General features: G+C 55.3%; 1 long non-coding RNA gene across 2 annotated transcripts; it reads left to right on the top strand.

Annotated features, from left to right (window-relative positions):
* Positions 1-477: 477 nt before the first annotated feature.
* Positions 478-6,598, top strand: LOC142002060 (uncharacterized). Of its 2 annotated transcripts, XR_012642612.1 has the most exons (5): positions 478-1,115; positions 1,364-1,459; positions 3,783-3,972; positions 4,419-4,532; positions 5,934-6,598. It is a non-coding gene; the product is annotated as an uncharacterized LOC142002060 (long non-coding RNA). The 2 variants fall into 2 exon arrangements; XR_012642611.1 differs by lacking the exon at positions 1,364-1,459.
* Positions 6,599-7,567: the final 969 nt, after the last annotated feature.

Here is a 7,567-nt window from a genome sequence, read left to right as displayed (position 1 = left end):
CTGTGCGGCGGCTCGGTCTCCGCGCGCGAGTGCTGGGATAGGGGAAGGAGGGGTGGGGTGCAACGGCTGGGGAAAGTTTTGGGGGGTGCATGACTCAGCCTCGTGTGGGGGGGGCCCCCCAAGCTGGGGGAGGGGATTCTAGTTTTAGGGGGTGCAGCAGGCAGGATTCCCTCGAATCTTTTCCACCCTGGTGCAAAATAAATTTTATGTGCACCGAGGCCTGTGCGGATGGGCACCTCCAAAAGGAACCTGTCGGCGCTCTGCTGATCGCCGGGCGGGGTCGACTCTCTCTTTAGCGCTGCCCAAGGGCTCAGCTTCCTCTGAGCACAGGTCCCGCCGCTCTTTTCCAGCCACCTGTGGATTTTTTTTCCTCCACTCGTGTGCAAAAAGAGAAGTTACTCACTTGTGTAGTAACGATGGTTCCTCGAGATGTGTCCCCGTGGGTGCTCCACCGTAGGTGACTACCCAGCAGTGACCCCAAGTAAGGAGGTGGGTAATCGAGTCACGTGCAGCTCGCCCTTGCGAGGACTGCTGTTGACAGATGTGTATCCTCCTCGAACACCCGGTGCATGGCATGATGCTTGGCGAAGGTGTCGTAAGTGGACCAAGTCGCCGTTCTGCAAATGTCTTTCAACGGGATTCCTTTGAAGAAGGCCGTCGACGCTGCCATCGCTCTGGTGGAGTGAGCCTTGGGCAGAGCTAGCAGAGGGGTCTTATGGAGCTCGTAACACAGTCTTATGCAGGATACAATGTGATTCGAAATCCTCTGGGAAGATAGGCCTTCCCCTTTCAACCTGGGTGCGATAGACACCAGGAGCCTGTCCGTTTTCCGGAAGGACTTAGTTCTGTCTATGTAAAAGGCCAACGCTCTCCTCACGTCTAGCAGATGCAGCCGCGCCTCCTTGCTGGAGCTGCGAGGCTTCGGATAAAACGAGGGTAATACTATTGGTTCGTTAAGGTGGAACTCTGAGGAAACTTTTGGAACGAAGGCTGGGTGTAACCGTAATGTCACCGCTTCCTTTGAGAATACTGTGCAGGGCAGTGTCACCATTACTGCTGTGAGTTCGCTCACCCTGCGGGTTGACGTAATCACGAGGAGGAAGGTCGTTTTCGTGGTAAGCAGTCGGAGGGGTACCGTAGCCAATGGTTCGAAGGGCGGTCCCGATAGCGTGTGGAGTACCAAGTCCAAACTCCATGACGGTGGTAGCGGTTTCTGTGGGGGGTACAAATTTACCAGCCCCTTTAGGAACCTTGTGACGACAGGATGGGCGAATACGGTGGGCCCTTCCTCTTTGTGTCGAAATGCTGATATAGTCGCGTGACAGACCTTTAGCGAGGATAAGGAGAGTCGGTCTCGTTTCAGCTCCAGCAGGTAGTCTAGAATCACAGTTATAGGGATGTCCAGAGGAGCTAGCTGCTTGGAAGAGCACCAGGAGGTAAATCGCATCCACGTCTGCTCGTAAGTCTTTCTGGTGGAGGTCCTTCTACTGCTGTCCAAGACTTGTTTCACTCCCTCCGACCATGCGCTCTCTAAGGCGCTTAGCCATGGATTAGCCATGCCTGTAGGCGGAGCCCCTGAGGATATGGGTGCACTATGGCCCCCTGAGCCTGCGTGAGTAGGTCCGGCACTATCGGCAGGGGGAGTGGTGGGCGGCATGACATGCGCAGGAGCAGGGGAAACCATTGTTGTCGGTCCCAGGTTGGGACTATGAGTATCATGTGTGCTCTCTCCCTTCTGGCTTTCTCTAGAACCTTGTGGATGAGAGTCACGGGAGGGAACGCGTAGAGTAGAGGGCCCTTCCATGAGATCATGAAGGCGTCCCCCAAGGACCCCCGTCCTATGTCTGCTCTGGAGCAGTACTGAGGGCGTTTCTTGTTGTGTTGGGTGGCAAACAAATCGACTTGGGGAAACCCCCATTTGTGGAATACGTGGTGGAGCAGGTCGGAGCGGATCTGCCACTTGTGCGTGAACGCAAAGCGCCTCCTTAGTTGGTCCGCCTTCACATTTTGGACCCGGGGTAAGTATGAAGCTTTTAGCGTTATCTTGTTGGCAATGCACCAGTTCCACAACCGGACTGCTTCTGCGCATAGCACTTGGGATCGGGCCCCTCCCTGTCGATTGATGTAAAACATGGTGGAGGTGTTGTCGGTATTGATCCCGACTACTTTGCCGTGCAGGTACTTCTGAAAGCGTCTTCACGCGTTGAACACTGCTCTGAGTTCTAGTACGTTGATGTGCAGTGTCTGTTCCACGGGAGACCACAGCCCTTGGGTTACTTTGCTGCCAATGTGTGCTCCCCATCCTATGTGGGAGGCGTCTGTTGTAAGAAAAATCGCGATTTGTGGCTGGTGGAAGGGCGCCTCTACTAGCATGTTCTTGGGATCTGCCCACCATGCCAGTGATTTTCACACCTCCGTCGGGGGTGATACTACCCTGTGTGTGGTATGGACTAATGGACTGTAAACGCTCGCCAACCAGTGCTGCAGGCTTCACATGTGCAGCCTGGCATTCTGTACCACGAACGTGGCTGCCGCCATGTGCCCCAATGGTTGCAGACATGTTAGGATTGGCACCGTGGGGCTGTACGTCATAACTTGTACCAGGGATTGGATCATGCAGAAACGGGCATTGGGTAGGTTTTCTCTTGCTGTAATAGAGTCTATGCGTGCCCCTATGAATTCTATATCTTGCATGGGCTTGGTCTTTGATTTTGCGAGGTTGGTAACCAGGCCCAACGAGGTGAATGTGCTCGAGGTGACGTGTATCATGCGTAGGACCTCTGCTTTCGAGACCCCTTTTAGTAGGCAGTTGTCCAGATATGGAAAAATGAACACACCCTGCCTGTGCAGGTACGCTGACACCACCGCCAGGGTTTTGGTAAAAACTCTGGGCGCTGAAGAAAGACCAAACGGAAGGACTCTGTATTGAAAATCCTCTTTGCCAGCCTTGAAATGAAGGAAACGTCCGTGTGCCAGGTGGATCGTTATATGAAAATAGGCGTCCTGTAAGTCGAGGGCTGCAAACCAATCTCCATTGTCCAGTGCCGTAACTGTGGAGGCAATTGTAGTCATCCTGAAGCGCTGTTTGCGCAAATACCGGTTGAGGGCCCGTAAGTCCAAAATTGGCCTCCGGCCTCCTGTTTTCTTCTCTGTTAGGAAGTATTGTGAGTAGAACCCCTTCCCTTGGAATTGTTCCAGTACTCTCTCTACCGCCCCTATGAACATGAGATGATTTACCTCCTGTTTCAGCCTGGTCTCGTGGGAAAGGTTCGCGAGCCAGGACTGGGTGGGAGGTTTTGGTGGCAGGAGTGATTGGAAGGGGATCGCGTAACCCGTGGCTATGATTTCCAGTACCCATTTGTCTGTCGTGATGTTTTGCCATTGGGAATAAAATGGTTTGAGGCGATGATGGAATATGTGTTGAGAGTGGCATTGGGAGATGGTCTCGATATTGCAGTCCTAGACATAGCCGTCAAACTTGCTGTCTTGGGGCTTGCCCCGAGGTTGTGCCACTTTGTCGAGGACATTGCCTGGGGGCCTTACACTGCTGCTGCTGATGGTGGCGCCCATGGTCGTACCTTCGTTGCTATTGTGCACGCTGCGGTTGATAGGCGTAGCGCCCTTTGCTGGGGATAGAACTTTTTCCTCCTGTATGGGGAGGTATATATACCCAAGGTCCTTAGTGTGGCCCTCGAGTCCTTGCTGGAGTGTAGGACCGAATCGGTTGATTCTGCAAATAGTTTTTGCTTATCAAATGGAAGGTCCACAATTTTTGTTTGTAGATTTCTGGGAATGCCGGATGTCTGGAGCAAGGATTCTCTGCGCGTGACCACTGCTGTGGCTGTTGAGCGTGCCGCTGTGTCCGCCATGTCCGGGGCGATTTGAACTCCCGCTCGCGAGGCTGCATAGCCCTCCTGAACAATCGCCTTCAGCACTGGTTTCTTATCCTCTGGGAGGAAGTCCATAAGAGGGGTCAGTCTGGAGTCATTGTCGAAATTGTGGTTGGACAGGTGCGCCGCATAGTTCGCCATTCTTAGTAATAAGGTAGAGGAGGAGTAGACCTTTTTGCCAAACAGGTCTAATTTCCTCGCGTCTTTGTCCAATCCTCCTGATTTATATTGGGGTGTCTTAGACTTATGCTGTGATGATTAGACCACCAAAGAATTTAGTTGTGGGTGACTAAACAGGAATTCCATGCCTTTGGCTGGAACAAAGTATTTCTTATCCGCCCTTTTATTTGTAGGCGGGATGGAGGCTGGGATCTGCCATATGTTGGTGGCTGATTCCATAATGGCTTCGTCTAGCGGAATGGCTATTTTGGATGAAGCTGGGGGGCTCAGATTTTACAGGAGTTTATGATGTTTCTCCTGCACCTCCGCTGTTTGAATGTCCTGCGTGAATGCTACTCTCTTGAACAGCTCCTGGAATTGCTTAAGGTCGTCCGAAGGAGAGATGTCCCCGGGGACACCCGCCTCAGCCGGAGAGGACGAGGAGGCGCCGCTGCGGTACACCTCCTCTACTTCTTCTGACCCGTGAGTTTGTGGTATACCTGCTTTTTTGCGGGTTGTGAACAAAGATCCCTGGACTCTGGACCAGTGTCTGTATGGGGAAGCTGTGCTCCTCCCATGGAGCGGGACTGTATGAGGGGATGTCGGCGAGGTGTGAGTGGGGATCTGGACCCCCGATGCCGGTGTTCAGTATGATAAGGGCGGCCATGACAACACGGGCCAGGGCCCAGAGCTGGAGGTCTGGACCACGATCGGGATGTGTACATACGGCACCTGGAAGAGCGTGATCTCCGTGACCACATTGAAAACGGCGGAGATGATCTGTGATAGTATTCGTAGGGGCCCACGCTGGAAAAAGGCGAAGGTTGTCTGAGCCATGGTGGTGGTGGCTGAGGGAACGGGGAGGGAGGTCTGAAACAGGACGTTGGAGTGGCTGCCCGGCGCGGCGTGTGTATCTCGGGAGGGGGGCTGGGTGATAACGGCAGCGCAATGACGTCCAGAGCCGGACTGCGGTGCTGGGTTTTTGTCTGTGCTCCCTCCGGTGCCGGGGACCTCGGTGCCGCGCTCGGTGCCGCTGCACGCGGTGCCGCGTGAATAGCTTCCTCCGGCACCCTTTGGCCCCGTTCCAGGTGCCCCTTCTCCAGTGCCGGCGGTGCCGCAAGGGGCGGTGCCGCGTGAGTCTTCGCCGCTGACTCCGGCACTTGCCGCGTTGGCGCCTGCGGCGCCCTCAGTGCCGACTGCTGATCAGTCGGAGGCCCAAGCGCGCTCCTATGCGCTGCTGTATCCCCCCTATGAGCAGCCAGGGGGTCGGGGCCCTGTGTTTTGCTCGTCCTGCTCGCTGGTGTTACCAGCAAGGATCGAGCTGGAGAGAGCTTCCTTTTCTTCTGCACCGAGAAGGTTAGGGAGGCCACCTTCCTCTTGTGCAATCCCGAGGGCCCCTCTTTCTGGGGCTTCTCCGGTGGTTCAGGCTGGAGGGCCTTATCAAACAGGATCATTTTTAGTCTCATTTCCCTGTCTTTCCTGGCCCTGGCTGTAAGCCTAGCACAATGAGTGCACTTCTGAGTAACGCGAGCCTCTCCAAGACAACGAATGCACTCGCTCTGCCCGTCTGAGGCAGGCATGGTCTCGCGGCATGACGCACACCTCTTAAAGCCCTGCGAAGACACCTCCACCACGGCTTGTAAGTCTTTAAATGTTAATAGAGTACTTATCGGCTAATGAAGTCTTTAACCAAATAACGTTCATGGCCTCCAGGGGTAGCGGACCGCCAACGGCATCCGCCTGCATCCGCTCTTCTCCCCTTTGTTCCTCCCTTCTTCTGCTTTTCTTTTTTTGCACAACGGTTTGAACAGTGAGAACACGACTAACTACTAACAACTAATAACTATCAACAACAATAACCACAGTTTCTCTTTTTTGTCTCAGGCATTGGAGCCGGAGCAAATTCCGTCTGCAGCCGCTGGCGGTTGAGAGCGCGGCCGAGAGCGCACGGGGGGAGCGGCGCGCATCGGCGCATGTGCAACCCGACGGATACTGGTAGAAGTTTCCAATCTGCGGACCCGGGGCGACGCCCGACACCTACGGTGGAGCACCCACGGGGACCACTCGAAGAAGACTAATTGTTTTACGTGCATCAAGACAGGGGTAAATGTGCACCACCCAGAAAAAAAAAACACCTCGCTGCAGGCATGCTACTAATCAGCATGGTGGCCTTTGAATGGCTCCTGAAGGCCTGCATAAGCACTCAGCTTACGGGGAACACTGGCATGGTGGTGTTGGGCGGGGATCAGTGTGTGTTGGGAAGAATGCACAACTCCTGCACTTTACAGCTGGGCCTGGCCTGAGCGGGTGCCTACTTTGCTAGGGGCATGCCCGCCTCTAAACATGCCTCTGGAGCGAGGCAGGCTGGCCCCCTGGAAGTCCCTTAGCCAACAGATTAGATCAGGAGGGCAGGTGGAAGTGAAGGGGAAAGGTGGGGTTGCAGGGGTGAAAGGCAACAGCTGTAAACAATTATCCGCAGTTGGCCAGGCCCAGGGTCCAAGATTTGGAGGTCGGGAGATGCTCCAGAGTGTGGGGTTGGCGTGCGTGGGGTTGCGTCCTTTTTTTCCACCGAAACATTTGGCCCACGACTGCTCATCACCTAATAAATTATTTTGTGAACGTGCTGCTGGACTGCTTGTTTGATTTGGTCTTTGCTGCACCTGCTGGCAACGAGGGTCAGTTTGTGCGTTGGGTGACGAGAGGCTTCATTTTGCTTGTTTCACACCACGGTTTGGACATCTGCCCAAGAGGCTGCACCCCCTCCGCCTCACAATAGGCTGGTGGAAACATCAGGGGAGCTCCAAGGAAGGCTGGGGCTGTCCCTCGCCAGTGCCAGGCAGTTTTCAGGGGGTTGTCCAGCCACCCCATCCACAGCTCATTTTTGTGCCATACTCACCAGAGCTCCCAAGTTCTGTGCATCTCCAAGGGGTGGGGTGTGCACACCAGGAAGAGCCAGCTCTACCCCCCTCCATTGCCCCAAGGAAAGGCAACGGGGGACATACAGAATCACAGTGTCTGAACCTGCTCCTCCTTCCCGAGCAGCAGCAGCAGAGCAAAAGCTCTGTGTGTACAGCACCTAGCACAGGGGGGTCCCAGGCTCTGCACTACTATTCTAAACGGAGAGCTGCCTGTTTGTCTGTCTGTCCTACACAAGCCAAGTGGGAGTAAGGTCAGCCATGCCCCATGCAGCACAGGAGAGGGCCAGAGGGTGGGACTGGGGCTGGAGCTGGAGTCCCTGCTGCGAAGGCCCCCATGGCAGCGTGGGGGCTGGGTCCAGAGCTGCCCTGCAGCCCCCGGTGCATGTGCTGTGACGTGGGGCTGAGGCGAGAGCCCAACCACAGTGGCCCCTGCAGCACAAGCCCCCACCATGGGGCTGGAGCCTCTTCTGCAGCACAGGGCTGGGACTTGAGCCCCCTCTGCAGTGCGAGGCTGGGGCTGGAGCCTTCCTGGAGCCCCCCCTCTATGGTGCGGGTCTTGGGCTGGAGCCCTGGCAGAACCTACGGCAAGTTGGTGTCTCT

This window comes from Carettochelys insculpta, chromosome 26, assembly GCF_033958435.1.
Source record: "Carettochelys insculpta isolate YL-2023 chromosome 26, ASM3395843v1, whole genome shotgun sequence".
Lineage (NCBI taxonomy): Eukaryota > Metazoa > Chordata > Testudines > Carettochelyidae > Carettochelys > Carettochelys insculpta.
The sequence above is the reverse complement of the archived record's forward strand: the minus strand, read 5'-3'. Positions and strand labels throughout refer to the sequence as shown.